The sequence below is a fragment of the Desmodus rotundus genome, chromosome 1 (genome assembly GCF_022682495.2).
Source record: "Desmodus rotundus isolate HL8 chromosome 1, HLdesRot8A.1, whole genome shotgun sequence".
Lineage (NCBI taxonomy): Eukaryota > Metazoa > Chordata > Mammalia > Chiroptera > Phyllostomidae > Desmodus > Desmodus rotundus.
In genome coordinates this window covers 99,901,543-99,918,688 of record NC_071387.1, presented here as the reverse complement: position 1 = coordinate 99,918,688, position 17,146 = coordinate 99,901,543, and the positions used below count along the sequence as shown (strand labels likewise).

The 17,146-nt window shown below is 54.5% G+C and overlaps 1 pseudogene; it reads right to left on the bottom strand.

Annotated features, from left to right (window-relative positions):
• Positions 1 to 358: 358 nt before the first annotated feature.
• Positions 359 to 16,020, bottom strand: LOC112298318 (small nuclear ribonucleoprotein F pseudogene; annotated as a pseudogene).
• Positions 16,021 to 17,146: the final 1,126 nt, after the last annotated feature.

The following is a 17,146-nucleotide window of genomic DNA, read 5'->3' as shown; positions in this document are numbered from 1 at the left end:
GGCCTCACCCCAAGGCTGGCAGAGCAACACAGAGTGTGTGTGGCCGGGACACTTGGGGTTCGTGCAGCTGAGACCTCTGCCCTGGGGCTCATGGTTCTCCCCCGCTCCCACCTCTAGTTGATCTTCCAACGCCAGCAGGTTTACGGCTGACCCCACACTCGCACCACTGACGTAAACAGTGTGGCATCGTCGGGGTTTACGTGCAGACGTTCTGTACTTGAGCTGTCTCTAGGGAGGGAAGTGCCTGAGAAGACGGGGCAGACAGACGTCCCCTTGCCTTGTGACATGAATGTTCGTGACAGCTGTGACCTGGGCAGGTGGCCCTGGAGCTTGCAGGTTCACCACAGCATTCTGCTCACAACTGCCATCCCTGCTCGGGCGACCTTCTCTAGGTGGGTCTGGTCCCGCCGAAGAAGCGGGGCCCTGTGAACCATGTCCGCTGTGCCGGGTCCTGGTGGGACCCCCTCAGGTGAGTCTGAGGCACGTTTGTTCCAGGAGAACCTCAGGAGCCTCCTGGGTGAGCTGCTGCTGAGCCTCATTTGAGTCTCGTGTGTCATGCTAAATTCTGGGTTTCTGAGCAACAGTACTGCTTCTTAGTCATTTTTTATTTGATCTTTATTGTAGTTTCCCATTACCATTTAGTCCCCTTAGACCCCCCGCCCCCCAGCAATCACCACATTGTGGTCCATGCATCCTCTTTCCTTTTCGCTCCATCCCCCGACCCCCTAACCTCCACCATCCCACAAGCTGTCATCTGCTTTCCATCTGTGAGTCTGTCTCCGTTTGGCTAAGCTGCAGTACTTTGAATGGTGTCCTCTGGGGCTGGGAGGCCAGGCTGGCGGTCGGGGCCCTGATGTCTGAGGGGGTTTGCCGGAGCCCTGACTCATGCATCACCGTCTCTGCCCAGAGCCCTTGCCTTTCCTCTGTTGCCCGAGTTGCTGGAAGGTTTCAGACCTGTGGGTGCACACAGTGTGTCGTGGGGCCGCCTGTAGGGAAAACTGAGTCTGAACCCGCTGGCAAGCGCAGGGGTGCCGCACGGTGCTTGTGTGGGGTTGCAGCGCCACTCTGAGCATGTGGTACCTGGGACCTGTCTGGGCCTCCGCGTCCTCAGCTGTCATCGATGCTGTCACTGATGCTGTCTACCGCGTCTTCTCGGTGGAGTATTTGAGAAACTGCAGAATGCAACAGAAGACAGGGCAGAAGTGAGGGTTCTGTGTGCAAATTCAAAATAGGTAATTTCAGAATAAAAGATGAGTGTTTCCAATTAGGTTGATTGCATACATTTGTGTACAGAATAATCCTGTGCTTTTGCATTTAGATTTCCATGGGAGCAGTGTGGCAGAGAGTATGTCTCACATTTAACTCAGGATGCCCAGCCCTCTTAGTGTCACGTGTCCAGTGGCCATCCCTGTTCTGTTGCAACAGAGTAGTGGCCGTAGCCATTTCCCAGCGATGGAAAGGAGCCAAGTGCATCTCCCCTGTAATGTAACCCGGGAGGCGGAGTGGGACCTGGCAACAGAATTATTTTGTTTCGAATCTTGCAGGAGAGCCTGATGTTGTCAACCCGTGTCCCTTGCCATTTTCAAGATGACTCAGTTGTGTCAAAGTGGCAGCCCTTAGGGACAGGTGGCCCCCAATTTGTCCACGATGCTTGGCTGGGCAGTGCATTCAACTCTGCCTTTAAGGGCGGGGTTTCCCGCTGGGCATGCAGTGTGGGCGGGAACCGTGGTGGTGCGGGTGCCTCACTGGTCCTCAGAGGGTCACTGGGCAGGCTCACAGGAGTGGTGGCGTGGGGCTCACTCCTTGGTTCCCAGTCAGGGCTATCTGCTCCTCCTCCCTCAGTTTTGGGAACCCAGGTCAGGGGTCTCCTGAGTCAGCAGTGACACAGGCTCCGCCGTGCCTTTGCCCACCCCTTCCTCTTGAGAAGTGACTGCAGACAGTGTCCTCCAGGCTGTGGCCAAAGCGTCATCTCTGTGTCCTGGTGGCTGCCCTGCTCAGGCCCAGCAGCCCCGTGGCCCAGGCACGTGAATAAAGGGTTTAACTTCTCCAGGAGACCACCGGCAGGACTGGATTTCCACAAACACACCAGAAAATAGGCAGGACCGCTTCTTTGCTGCCAACAGAACAGGGATGGCCACTGGAGACTTGAAAGTAAGAGGGCTGGGCGTCCCGAGCTAAATGCAGGGTAGAGTCTCTCTGTCAGATTTCCTCAATGCAGTGTAAATGCAAAGGCACGGGAATTTCTATGCACAAACATCACAGTCAACACCCCTTTGTGTCCCTTGGGGTGCGATTCGGGCATTCATTCAACCCGGCATCAGTAAGCCACCCTCCACTCCCCAGACGGTGGCCTGGAGGGGGCAGTGTGCTGGCTCCCATTGAATGTTCAAGAGCCAAATCCAGCATTTGTCTTTTTCATTAAAAAACATTTTTTAAAATTAATTTTGGAGAGAGGAAAGGAGGGAGAAAGCATTTATCTTCCCGTGCATTTAGGGTTGACGTAAAGGCAGCGCTCGACAAGTAGGTCACATGCTAATCCACTGAGCAGCGGGGAAGGCCAGTGGAGGGAAATGATGTGTCCTGAACGCAGTTCTGTGGGGAGTGCGGTCTTAACTGTGGCTCTTCTACCAAAAAGAAAGGAAAGGGAACTGGAAGGGAGAGGGGAGGGGAGGGAAGGGAAGGGGAGTGGAGGGAGGGGAGGGAGAGACCCACACTTACCATTCTATAGTGGAGACTCGCTCATTGTGTGGATTGGGGGAAGGACAGCGAGAGGGAGGAAGGGATCCAGGAGTCTGGCCGCCCAGCCACCGTTCGTTTGTTTCTTTTAAACAAACAAACTTTTATTGTTCAGAAATAGATGTTTAAAACATTCCCCATAATAGGATGCTATTTCCTCATTTCCCTATCTTCCTCCTCTTCTTCAACACCCCTGATATAAAGGACATTATTAGCCCTCATTAAAACTTCACCCAGGTGTCCAGACAATGCTCCATCTACGTATTCTGTGTTTGCACGCTGCGTGTCCATACAGCATCTACAGCTACCGGGGGGCCTTTGTACTCCCTTCCCCACTTACATCTCACCATTACTGGCTTTCCTGTTAGTCCACTGAGGAAAGGTTTGGGACGGAGGGGCAAAGTCATGGCAGATGAGCAGATGCTGCAGGCTATGCCGCCGACCCAGCCCTCATCCGAGGGAAACACTGGCCTGCACCCCGGGCATGCGCCCCGACTGGGAATCGACCCCGCGTCATTTTGGTTTGCAGGCTGGCGCTCAATCCGGTGAGCCACACCGGCCAGGGCTGGCCACTGTTAAGTCTTGGTCCACTTCCTTGCTGTCTGAATGTGACCACCTCAAGTGTACGTCATCAGGGTCTCCTTCTGGGGCTGATGCAGATGCGTGGAGTAACTGAGTAACGTTAGTGCAGGCTGCCGACAGCTGTGCCGCAGTCACGCCCAGGAGCTAGTGTAGATGGCACCGGGATGGTCCTCTCTGTGCTGTGCAAGTATGAGCCTGCCTGCTGACTTCGGGAGTTTTTGTATTTCTGTGTTGTGTATGTTTCCTTATTTCCATGTCAGCAGCACAAGCACGTGAGGTGCCGAGGTGGCCGAGGCCTGGCACGAGTGTCAGTCTCGGTGTGGGTGGCTCGCTGGCAGCGATGTCCCAGGGTGCCTTCCCCGGCCCACCCTTGCCAGCGCTCCCGGACTCTGGAGCACGCTACTCACGCTGGGACACGTGGCTTTCAAAGAGTGCTGCCCATGCGTGTCTACGTGAGAGCCAGTCTGCAGTCCCCTGGGCTGCAGCTGGATGTTAGGGCGTGTGGAGCTGTGGGGTCTTGGTGTAGGCGCCCTGGTGCTTCCTGCAGAGGTCAGAGTCTCCCTTCTGGCAGTTGAGTGATGAGGGCGCAGCTCCCACATGCTGCTGCCTGCTCTGTCCTAACCCTGCCACCTCGGCCCTGCTTCTCAGTGAGGCCATCCAATCACAACAGGTCCACACGATGAAGCTGGCGTGTGCTGACGTGACGCCAGGGGAACTGCTCATCAGTGCAAAGCTGGACAGGCTGGCTTCTCATTGGCAGGGGATGGTGCAGCAGGTCACTCAAGGCCACTTGACATCTTCCGTTTCCCGTGTGAACCCGCAGCTGCGGTCCCCGGGGAGGTGGGCCTCGAGGCAGGCCTGGGAAGTGGGGTCCGTGGCTTATCCCTCGTGGGAGGGAATGCTGCGGCCCCTGTTGCTGGGACCAGTGTGAAGGCAGCTGCTGGGCTGAGTATCCTCCCTCAGAGCCTGGTGAGGCCTGGGCAGACCTTCGCTCACAGTTGTGCCACGTGGGAGACACACAGAATGATGAGGGTCCCTTCTAAAGCCCACTGTGGTTGCGCGTGTCCTCACGGAGGCCAGCCCAGCAGCAGGTGTGCCTGGAGTGACTGGCAGGCCCTGGATGCCCCAGAGTGGTGGCGTGCGTTCCGGAGTGTGGAAGCATGCCCAGCTCTGGGTGGTCCGGGTTCCACGTGCGTCTGAGCGCCTGGCCCCTGGGCGCCTCTCTCTCTAGAGGTGACCTTGGCCTGAGCTTTCTAAATCAGTGTGTTTAATCTACTCTTTCAGTGTCGGCTTCTGCGACAGGAAAACATTTTTCTGTTAAAAATAGAACAAGGATTCTAGTATAAAATTCCCATGGATTTTTTTTTTGACTTATTCATTTTTAGTGAGAGGAGAAGGGAGAGAGAAAGAGAGGGAGAGAAACATCAGTGTGTAGTTGCCTCTCACACACCCCTGACCAAGGACCTGGCCCGCAACCCAGCCATGGGCCCTGACTGGGAATCGAACCGGTGACCATTCACTTTGCCGGCCGGCACTCAAAACATTGAGCCACACCAGCCAGGGCAAATTCACATGGATTGTTAAGGTAAGGCAAACAGGGTACTGCTTTCACTGATTTGAAGCTGCCCAGCCTCAGAAAGAGACATGCAGTATCCCTAGGCCCTCCCCATTCATGCCCTTCCCTGGATCCTCCTCATGTTTAGAGGCTCAGTACAGGGCCCACTCCCACGTGCCCTCCCCTCACTCCCCACCGGGTGTCCTCTGCACCTGGACATCGCAGTTCGTTCTGGCTCACCTGCCTTCCCTCCGTTCCCTCCCCTTGCCCCCGCAACTTTTTGGCCTGGGTCACCTTTGCGTATCTCATGCTACTCGGCATGCTGTGGGCACTCAGTAAACGTCCCTTTCTTGTTCTGCTAGGTCGCTGCTCCAAGTGCAATGCCCAGGCTATGGCTATGTGGCCTTGAGCCCAGCGTCCTTCCTGACGCTGGCCCTGAGGCCTCAGCCCCTAGTGACAGAAGGCTCATGGGATATTTGAGGGTAGAGATAAGGCTGTCTCATCTGATCTGATCTTTCCTCCTGACCTCCTCCCAGCTGCCTGGGAGGTAGCAGTGAGCTGGTAAATAATTCCTGAGCTTGGCGATGTGCAGGTGTCATGGTTCGGCTCTTCAGACACTGGGTCTAGAGGGCAGCGGGACAGAACCTCCTGGTCCGTGTCATGGTAGCCCCATCCCTTCCTGCAGATCTCGCCCCTTAAAAGGAAATGGTATCTCTTTTCACCAGTAGGGTGGCTGGTAAAGCAACATTTGTCCAGAAGCTGGTCCGTGGGGTCTTTTGCCTTGCCTGAAGAACAGAACAAGGACAGGGGGCTGGGAGGACGGGGCCTGTGGGACACTGTGTGACTAGTACTTACTTAGATGGGGGGATGAGATCAAAGGAGGAATCTGGGAAGTTGGAACACAGCCCCAGGGGACAGTGAGGGAACGGAAAGGGAGCAGGTGGTGGCAGGAGACGGCTGGGTGCCTGGGCCTATGGGAGAAAAGGGCACAGAGGTGATCTGGGCTTAGTGCAGTTTGGGAAAGAAGAAACTTACACCTATGACCTAATCAGTATGAAACGGCAGCATTCATGAGGCCTCACACTAAGACAGCCAAACAGGGCTGTGACTTTACACTGAGAGACACAGGAGTGAGCAGAAGAAAGCACTCAGGGCCCTTCAGAGCCAAATGGGCATGTGGGAGGGGCGGGGGTCCTGGGGAGTGGCCAAGAGAGCTGCAGCAGGCTGAGGAGGGAGTGGGCACACCTCTACTGGAGGTGAGGTGACACCCAACTTCCTCAGCAGCCACACCCACATTCAGCTCCCAGGAGGGTAAGACACAAACGGGGTGAAGATGCTCATCCAAAGGTCTCGGCACAACCCCCTGCTGCCTGGAAAGCAAACCCCAACTCCTACAGCAGCCCCAGGGCTGAGGCCCAAAGACACGCTGTCAAGGCGCAAGCACTTGCTTTCTTTTTCAGTTTTCCCTGGACTCCTGCCTCCAAACACACAAGTGTGGGCTGGAACTCGGCTTGACATCGCTGTTTGCAAATGCCAGCTTTGGACATTTCACTTGCCATGAGATTATACCCAATAATTTCTCTGATTGAGGTGTTTTGTTTGTTTGTTTGATTTTACTAATGACGCAGCTCTCAAAGAAGAACGGGGATTCCAAAGACACAAGGAGCCCCTCTGTTTGCCATGAGGAACACCCTGATCATTGCACAACAGAGCAAGCCACACTGCAGAACTCGGACACCCCCGGCCAGGAAGACTGCGCGTGCGGAGAAGCGTCTGAGCACAGGCTCCCTGTCCTTCCTGGGGCAGAAGCCGCTCTCTAGGAAGGAGCCCCTCCCGCCCAGCAGGCAGGTAAAAGGCATTAAGACTTAATCCCCTGTCCTTATTCTTAGCACTGTACCCTGTGGGTTGGTCTAGGACTGAGATCCTGTGTGTTCTGCATACTTTACAAAATCTGCCCCACAATAAAGGTTTAAGCATCTTTAAAGCATCAACTGTGAAATGAAAAGCAAAGGAGAACAGCCCTCTTCCAGTGGGAAAAGTCCGCATGGCTATTCGCACTATGGCTGTTACTCTAAGGGCCAATTTTTGGAAACACCTTGAGGCAGTATCCAAGCTGCACAGACAGCGCTCTGACACCTCTAGGGTCTGGAAGACACCTGCTGACCTGACGCTGAGTGTCGGGGTGGGTGGGGGTCTGGTCAGGCTCCCGAGGCGCCCCCTTCCAGACTGCCAGCCCTCGGCCCCTGGAGGGCAGCACAGCCCAGGGAGCCTGGAGGACCAGGGCCTGCAGGTAAATGACTCCCTCCCAGCACAGCCCAATCGGTTGGCCACCCGCTTGGTGACCCAAAATTAAGGTAAGTAAATACTGTTGGTGACTCAACAGCTTCTGAAATTTCAATCTCTACAGAAATTTAAAACGCCAAAACCATAGGTGTGCCTGTCCTTCAACCCTGTCCCCTCTAACAAAACGGAGCTGGTCACAGAGATATTCTCAACACGGCCCCCTGCCCGGTCCACGAGAGTCTGACAGTTGGCCTTTCTCGCACAAAGACGTGCATGCACCCCGAATCCAAGCCCCTCACACCCAAGGGAAGGCTGTGGCCACCCGTGGCTCCCCGAGGCCAAAGCGCTACATCAGTGCTGCTCCTTTCCCACAGGCCCTGCCCCAGCCCCCACTCTTCCTCCCCTACTTCCCACTAACAGCACCCCATGCATCTCCCCACCCCCTCCCTCCATGGGACCCCTCTGTGCTTCTCTCTCTTTCCTCCTGTGTGCTGTCAGGAGAAGCTTCCGCCCCTGCACCGCCACTGAGAACTGGGGAAGGTGAGCCCCCAGCACAGCTCTATCAAGAACAAGGAAGGACGGCTGCTGCCAATGAACTTGGTCAGGAAGAGTCAGCCACCCACACTGGCACCTTTGGAGTCTCTGGAAAAGTGGGTCTCACCATGGCCCCTCAACTCCACCCAACATAAACCTCCTCCTATACCTGTTGGCGTGTCACTAGGAACCAGAGAGTGAAACTGCCCCGTGCTGTGCCCGCCCACCTCTTCAGAGCCACGCACGGGGCTTCGGAGAGGACCACAGCCACCCCTTCGCACAGCATCTCTGACAGAAAGATAAGGACAAGCTTTAAACCACTGACTTCCAAAGCATTTAAAAATACAGTCCATCTGCCACCTGCAGACGTCAATGTACTTCCTGTGCAATCTGTAGACTTCGATTTGTTTCACACAATTCGTATGTAGGAACTTCATTCAGAGTTCCAGCACTGGGACTTCCTGAGTGCTGGGTCCAGCAGTCTCCTCTGAGAAGTAGGAACTCTCAAGGGAAAATTCCTCAGATCGAATTACGTTTTCATAGCCACCAAAAACATATCAAGGCTCCATTTAACTATGTAGTTAGTACCTTGCTTGGCCACTAAGAGAGTTTAGGAACATATCGGCATCAAAATATCCAGTACCCACTATGCAATCCTGTTGCAAACACGTGCCAAACACCTGATTGACTGAAATGCCAATGAATCTGGGGCCAGGAAATAAGGGACCCACGGGTCTGCTTGGATTTCTTCTCCCCCTGCCATCGAGCCTCACAGCAGACACCTCCCATCCTCCAAAGCTGCACACAACAGCTTCCCTACCTAACTGCAGGTTGCTGGGAGCTGAGTTTAAAATACAGAGCCACGTTTTTCAAGCACATCTCACAGTCCTTAATTACCTGGTGGCAGGAGAGCGCTGCACTGAGCAGAGGAGGAAGTAGAGAGGTGAGACAACTCCTTCAGGTTTCAGCAGGCCACTGCATCTGTCTGCACAGGGGATGGGGCCCACCTGAAGAGGAGCGTTCTTCTCCAAAATGCTTTGCAGGAGTTGTGCTAAGATGGGAGACTCGTGATTTTTCTCACCCTCCGTTTTGAAATGAAAATACTTGACAATTACAAGGGATTTACCCATTCATCCCACTAACTGATAGTCACCGAGCACCCACCAAATGCCCAATCCTGCCTGAACCCTGCGGACTAGGAGAAGAGCCCTGAGTCAGAGCCAGGACAGTCAAGGAGTGAACCTGAGGTTTGACTGATGTTCCTCACACCCTTCTGGATCTGACTTTACCTGTCTCTCTCTCTCTCTCTATCTCTTTAGAAAGGAGGAAATGCAAACTAAGTAAGGATTTCATGTGAAGACTGAGCTGGGGGACTTGGCAGACAGACTCTGGGTCGATGCTATGAGAAAGTGTCTTTCATTCTGAGAGGGAGACCTTAGATCTGTACAGGGACCAAGGATGCAAAGCTGGGCGGCCTACACCCCGTATTTCAGCAGCTACAACTAGATTCTTTAAATGTGTTTTGGTTCTTTGAGATTTCTGAAGTTTCCACAAACCTGCTGAGGAAGAACCTTAATATCACAAGAATAAAGAGCCCTGGCAGGTGTGGCTCAGTGGATTGAGTACTGTCCTGTGAACCAAAGGGTCACTGGTTCAATTCCCAGTCAGGTCACATGCCTGGGTTGCCAGCCATGTCCCCAGGTGGGGGCATGTGAGAGGCAACCACACATTATGTTTCTCTCCTTCTCTGTCTCCCTCCCTTCTCCTCTCCTTACAATCAGGAGAAGACCATAATTATGACCAATGAAAAAACCCCATGAAAAAAAATGCCAAACTGCAGGAAGAAAAAAATGAGCTGACGGTGAAAACAAGGGTAGTAAATGCTAAGCTTCTGAGATTGCCGTTGAGGGAACAGTTTATTCTCTCCGCCTCCTGTGCAGCCTAAGTCACAGGCCACTGGGAGAGAAAAATGCAGAATGGCTGAGTGTTCGCTCACCCTCAAGGAAGGAAGCTAGTTTATAATGACAAGTCCTTGTAAATGAGCAGTTATCAAGCTTCTCAGCCTGCCAACTTCCCTGCTTCCCCAGGGTCTGGCTGTTGTGCCTTTCCAGAGCATGGAGAGAACATGGGTGCATAAAAACAGAGCATAAGAACACGGATGAGCAGGGCCAGTATTTGGGCAGTTATGCCAAAACTGGGCTCTTACCATCGGTTCCCAAAGGAGAAGTCCACGCAGCACTGCTTGGCAGCCAGTGCCAGCACACGGCTCCAGCGCTGCCTTCCGCCCCTGCTCTCAGCCAGGCTAGGGGTGCTCTGGCTCGCCATGCTCACTCACTGCATGTCCGTGCACAAGTGCATGGCGGGAAACCCGGAGAAAAGGTGGGCTACTCCTGAGAGAAAGAGTCCTGAGGTCCCCCAGCACGATTAGCTACACAACCACTTCAGGAGGGTGGCACCTCTGGCACCTGAGGCCTCTGACACCTGGGGGTGCAACCATGGTGCTGTATGTGGCTGCACCCACCCACAGAGCACATGCCCCTACGGGACAGGACACTTAGAAATCAGAGCAAAGCTGAGGCCAGGGAAAAGCCCTCTCTGACCTGCCCAAACTGCCAGAGACAGGTGTGCCCAAGGGACAGAACAGCACTATGGGGCCCATTTCCTACCCCGTCCCTCAGTCCCGAGGAAAAAGCAGCTTGGCTTCTGGTCAGGGGGACTGCTAGGGTGATCCTGAGTCTCAGGGATCTTCAAGAATCAGTCCTCCGGATGGGAAAACAACTGCCGTGGGAGGGGCCGCCTCCTATGCAAGGTCCGCATCACCGAAGCTGGCCCTCTGCAGGTCGGGGACCCAGGCTCCAGCTACGTGAGGACAGTGGTGCAAGGCAGGCCTCACCCACCACACGGCAGTGCCAACACGGACAGCTTCTGCCCACATGCTGTATGCTCGACACTGACAATTGGCTATACAAGATTTAACCCAACATTTGATCGCCAGGACTTACTTCCCAGGAAGGGCTGCAGCATGAAAAGGAGCCCATGGCTTGGAAACACAGGCTTTCAAGGGGCATATAATGCACAGAAAAAGGACCTATCCCCCCTTTAAATTATGTTTCCGTAGACAATGAAGAAGTGGAAAAAGGGTCCACGTTTTCAACCCCCTGACTCCTTCCTACTTTGCAATGCTGTCATATTAGGCATGAAACTGGCAACCAACAGTTTAGGATGAGACCCTGCACCCCTCAAGCATATACAGCTCAGAGTGCATGGGAGTTAGAACATACATGCAGCATGCACACAGGGTTTTGTTAAGAAACACGGAAATGGTAAGATGGACAGGCATGTGACAAACACACCACAGGAGCCCAGGTGTGCGAAGCAGGAGGAGAAAGCGTGGAAAGGAGTAACAGCAGCCATGCAGACACTCAAGCTTAGGAAAGTGAGGACATAACAAGGTGCAGAACCTGCTTTAGAGAAACAGAGCACTAAATACATGAGGAAACCCGGTGCAGACCTGGGGGGCGGGGGGCGTGTCACGAAGAAGTGGACTGGTCAGAGAGACTTCACAGCCAGCTTGGGGCAGGGGAGGGACATTCCACTGAGGGGAACTTCTTCAGGCAAAGAGAAAGGGCCTAAAGAGGACCCAGCAGCCGGGAACATCCTGGGCGCTGTCCTGGGCTATGCAGGCTGGGACAGAGGCCACATGGCAGGGGCGTCTCACCAAGGAAAAGCCAAGTGGCAAGCCAGGAAAGGGAGGAGAAGTCAGGGGAGCGCTGGAAACTGGGGACCCAGCAGCAAGCTTAAAATCCTAACCCTACTTCCTCCCTCCCCAGGAAAGGGGGAACTAGAAAGACCACGTGTCTGTGTTTGCAGCTCCACCAGGCCATGCACTGCGGCGGTCCCCCTCCAGATGTAGCTGCTTCTTTACTGCAGGAGGGCACCCACGGCCACACTACAACCCAGCACAGGCACCACACCGCAGACAGGGCTCAAGAGCAAGGTCTGCAAGATGCAGCCTTCTCCCCCTGGGTGGGGCAGAGTTCTCAGGTCCAGGGCAGGCGCTGTCCTCCCAATCTCCCAGACACGTGAGCTCTGAACCCCGTTTCCCACAGGTTTCCACTGCAGGTCAAAGCACTTCATGAAATTTCAGGGAGGCTTCATTCGAGCTTCCCTGCCAACCTTACCAGCTTTCCCCGACAACATCCAATACACAGCTGTCACTTTGAATACAGCTCCTGCTGCAGTAAAATTAATTCCAAGACAGAAAAACAGGTTGGAGGATGAGACCTTAACAATGAATTCATTATAAAAGCCAAGCTTTTAGCCGGATCAATTCTGACTGTAAGAGTGCGGAGACACACACACAGCCTTCTGCTCACAGCCTCTCACCAGCTTCTCCAATGTGGGCGGGCCTGCCACCAGCCCCGCCAACACTGGGAGGACAAGGACCTCTGGAAAGGACTTCTTGGCATCACGACTTTCCTTCACACCGTGCCTGTAAATGTGTGGATGCCCGGCAGGCTGGTGCAGAGGGCACGCGACCTTGTCTGTGGATGGAGGAGCAACCACACGCCCACCTTCATCAGGCCCCTCGGCAACACTCCAGATGGGAGGTACACGTGCATGTCCTTCTGTGGGCCATGCGCTGGGTAATGGGCTTCTGATGTCAGACCTGTCCGTCTTTTGCACACAGGTCGCAATGCCGTCACTTCCCGCTTCTGCAGGCCAGTGTGTAACCCAACTATTTAAACAGAACCTGACTCAGTTGTTCTGCTAAGGGATCTGGAGCCCTCAAGTGTACATCATTCCGAATGACCTATCTCCCTACCAAGTCAAAACAAACTGGAATTTCTTGGAGTCAAACTTTCAGGGTTGTTTTTTTGTTTTTTTAAGATTCTATTTATTTTTATTTTTAGAGAGAGGGGAAGGGAAGGAGAAAGAGAGGGATAGAACCATCAATGTGTGGTTGCTTCTTGCGTGCCCCCCACTGGGGGCTGGCCCACAACCCAGGCATGTGCCCTGACTGGGAATCAAACCAGTGACCTTTTGGTTCGCAGCCGCCCTCAATCCATTGAGCTACACCAGCCAGGGCAAACGTTCAGTTTAAATCTGAAAAATTCCCTAGACTTAGAGGATGGAGCAGACTTTGTGCAACTATATAAATGCAACCGGCACCAAGCCCTGAAAACAGACTCCAAGAACCATCTCGACCCTGCCCGGGTGGCTCAGTTGGTTGGAGCGTGGCCCCGTACACCAAAAGGCTGCAGACTCGATTACCAGCCAGGGCACATACCTAGGTTACGTGTTCCATCCCCGGTCGGGGTGCACACAGGATGCAACCGATCCATGTTTCCCTCTCACAACGAGGTCTGTCTGTCTGTCTGTCTCTCTCCATCTTCCTCTCTCCCTAAATCAATTTCAAAAAAAAAAAAAAAAAAGAAAGAAAGAAAAGAACCATCATGAACCCAACAGGCCTTTCTCCTCGAAAACACTAGCATCAGAACACACTGCCCACTGCTCCGGAGAAACCGCACTCTGTGTCGGGTTGTGCTGATTCAGCTAGAGAGGATGCACATCGCTTCCCCACACTGAAAAAAATTTTGAGGGCCTGATCAAAAATTTTGAGGGTCACACTGAAAAAGGAAAGAATGCCACCTGCTTAAAGACGAATGCGCTACCGATACTCATCCAAAACTTCAGTTTCCACACCAGCACTTCCTCCCTGGTGATCTGCCCTTTGAACCTGCCTTCAAAACAACTGCACTCCACACCCCCTACAGCCAGCCAGCTGACATCACAGAGGCAGGCACACAACAGGGGCCCTAGCCCTTGCACCTGCTGGGGGAGTCATTTCTGCTTCAAGTGACCTCAGCATCTGCTCCTTCCCTTAGTCAAAGTCCACCTCCACAGAAGGCGCCCCCAAGAACGGGGCACAGTGGAGGACCAGTGAAGGCTCACCACGCACCATCAGCTCAAAAGGAACAAACCTCCCTGCCCCCCACCGCCCACCCACAGCCACTTTTGCTGTGCTTTCCAGGCCATCATGCACTTGCTCTACCGGCACCCAAACCTTGCATCAGGTGGCTCAGGAGACAAGGGCACAGATTCAAGGCGGACACATCCAAGAGATGACATTTTTTCCTCCCTGAACTGCACCAAAGGAAGCCTGGAGACAGAGAGCTGCTTTAATGAGCTGCCCCAAGCCTCTTTTCAGGCCCCGCATCTCTACAGGCTGCTGCTGTGACCCCTCTTATGAAACTCACGTCTGCACGGCGGAACAAACCTATACTTCCACCTCTGATTAGCATGGGGACCTCACCTCGCCAGCTCTGGACTCGGCTCCGTAACTGCTGTAGGGGCGTCACGGGGACAGGAATACTTCACGCTACATGAGGCCACATGAGAAGAAGCTAACTAACAGGGAGAGTGAAAGTCAAGACCCACTTCTTTCCAGATTCTCTGCTTTCCCCACTACAGGCCCGCACAGATACAGCCATCTTTGCAAACACACAGCCACCCCAGAGTTGCAGGGAGCTACCCGTCCAGCCGCCGATTTTACAGTTAACAAAATTGTCGCACAGTTCTTTTTCCAAAGGGAAGATTCCAAGCCTCACTCACTGAGAATATCAGCCCTCAAATGGGAATGAACCAGAACCTCTTTCCAAGCAGCTGCTTTCTGACAGCACGAGGCTGCAACAGGCTCCGGGGGTCACAGAGTTCAGCTATCTCCCCAAAGAAGTAGGGGTGCGGCCCCTCTGTGTGACGATGGCCCTCCGGTCTCAGCACAGACAGGACATTCAGGTGCAATCCCTGGGATGACCTCCTGGGTAGTGGCACAGAGGACCTCCTTAGACTGAGGGCTGCACTGAGTTGCCCAGCAGACACTCCCCCCTGGCACTCCCCACCTGAGGGGCAGGGTAGCCCCTGGGCCTCTGCCATTGCTCAGTTTCCACATCTGTAAAATGGGATCGAAACCCACCTCCAACACTGTTGGCAGAATCCAAGCCACACGTGTGAGCTCTCCAGCCCGGTGCCTGCCTTAAAGGAAGTGCCAATCAGTGGTACTACAGCATCGGGCCCACCCTCCTATAAGCTGGGCTAGGCCATTTGCAGACTTCGCAACTCCAAGTGATCCCCCTCTCTTGGCTGTACACACTTCAAGAAGCAGAAAAATCAACCATTGGGACAGGGGATTCTCATACACTGACACCTTAAAGTTCCAGACTTGAGCAGCAAACTCACTTGGACCATGCAACTCTACCTGTCCTCACGGGAAAAATCCACGACTGGGCGCGTCTCTGCCAGTAGTGGTGGGAAACACGGCATATCCTCACACACGTATGCACATGTGATGGAACCCAGCTCCACACGCAAAAATCTCGTTCCTCTCACTTCCTGACAGGAGACCTAGCCTTTATTCTGTAATTCATTTTTTCCTGTCGGATTCCAGCATTTTTTTTTTTTTCACTAAAAAGCTGCCCTATGGAAAGAAAACTCCAGATGTCAAACGTCCATCACATGGAACTACCAAAACTACGAGAAAATGCGTTCTTTTCCCCCACTCACCCCCCACCCCCGCGGTAGCTTCCAGCCCAGCCCCCCAGGGGCTTCCCACAACACCTGTGCCCGTGCGGGAGCGCGGACTCAGGGCAGGAAAGCACCCGCAGGGCCGGACAAGGACTGTCAGACTTGGGCTACCCAGGAATTTGGAAGGCCCGGGGCACCTGGTGCTTTCCGCAAGAGCTCGCACCTCCCGCTTCTGCTGGGGACAGAGGCACCGGGACCCCGTTTCCAAGGCGAAGGCTCACAGCGCCTCCTCCGCACACAGAACCAAAGGTAACCCCGGAGGCTCGGCTCCAGGCCGCGCCGAAAGGAAACTTTCCGAACACTTCCACCGCAACAGGCCGATGACAACTCCCCGGCTTCCCCCGCCCTCCGCGCGCCTGTCAGGGCCCCCGCTGGCCCAGCGCACACCGCACGGGGACCGGGCTCCCCTCGGAGGCTGATCGGCGTCCCCAGGGTGCGCACGGTCCTCCGTGCTCCTGCCCGGCCCCAGAGAGACGCCGCCCGGCCCTCGGAACCCTGGCCCGCCTCGCCTCACCGGGCCCCAGCGGCCGCTGCGCTCCGAGAGGTGACAGGCCGGTGCGCCCGGGCTGCCGCGACCACACTCACCAGCTGGCTGGTGGTCCTGGCCAGGGACCCCGCGGCAGCTCGGGCACCTCACCGCAGCACTGCGCGGCTCGGCGCGTCCTCAGCTTCTTTCTTCCCAAGGCGGAGCTCCTGCAACGGCCGCCCTCATCCTTCGCCCGCCCCGCCGCTCTCAGCCCCTGGCACCGCCCCGTTCGCGCGCGACGCTGGGCGGGACTTCCGCCGAGACGTCGCCGCCTCCCGCACCCATTGGCGGTGCCCGCCCGTCGCTCTGCCACAGCCCAAGGTCGCCGGGGCCACACCTCCCAGCCGCATTTCCGGGTTGAGGCCCCGCGTGCCCGAGGCGCTGGAGCCGCTGGCGGGGTCGGGGGGGCGCGACCCAGTGGGAGCCAATCCCAGGCTCGCTGGGCGGTGCCGGGCTGTGGAGGAGCGGAGCTGTCATCCCAGGCTCCCAGGCTGGGAAAACTAGGCTCGCAGGGGCCGGGGCCCGCGCCGGCCAAGGTCATACCCGAGGAACAGGTGAGGATCGGCTCCAGCCCACCTCTCAGACTCAGAAGCTGGGCTCTGTGGAAACACCGGAAAGCGAACCTTTGCTAGTTTCAAAACTAGGAAGTGTTCACTGTAGGAACTTTAGGCTCTCAAGTCGTATTTATAAGGCAGAAAACAAGCCCCATCTCCTCTCTCCTAATAGTCCCAGGAACACTTGCAGAACGTTTGCTCATAATTTTTTTGTAGTTGGTGATATTGAATTATTTTGAAAGTGGTTATTGTTGATGATAATCCTATTGTTGGGTTTTAAATTATGGTAAAACGCACATAAAATTTACCACATTAACCATTTTAGTGAACGCTTCAGTGGCAGTAAGTACATGCACATTGTGGGGCTAAGATGATGTCTTAAAGAAAACTGGAGCCCCAAGTAGTGTGGCTCAGTGGATTGAGCGCTGGACTGCGAAGCAAAGGGTCGCCAGTTCAATTCCCAGTCAGGGCACATGTCTGGGTTGCGTTCCAGGTCCCCAGTAGGAGATGCTTGAGAGGCAACCGTACATTAATGTTTTTCTCTCCTTCTTTCTCCCTCTCTTCCCCTGTTTAAAAATATAATATAAATCTTTAAAAAAAGGGAAAAAAGGAGAAAGAAAACTGAGCTGACTTTGTTGCCTGAAGCTTTGCATATTTTAAAATAACTTTGTTTTTCTAGTTCCACAAGTCTACAACTCACGGGTGTCAAATTGAGTTTCACTGGGCGCCATGTCAATCTCGAGGTTGCCTTCAAAGGGCCAGTTGTAATTATACGGCTGTATAAATGTAACT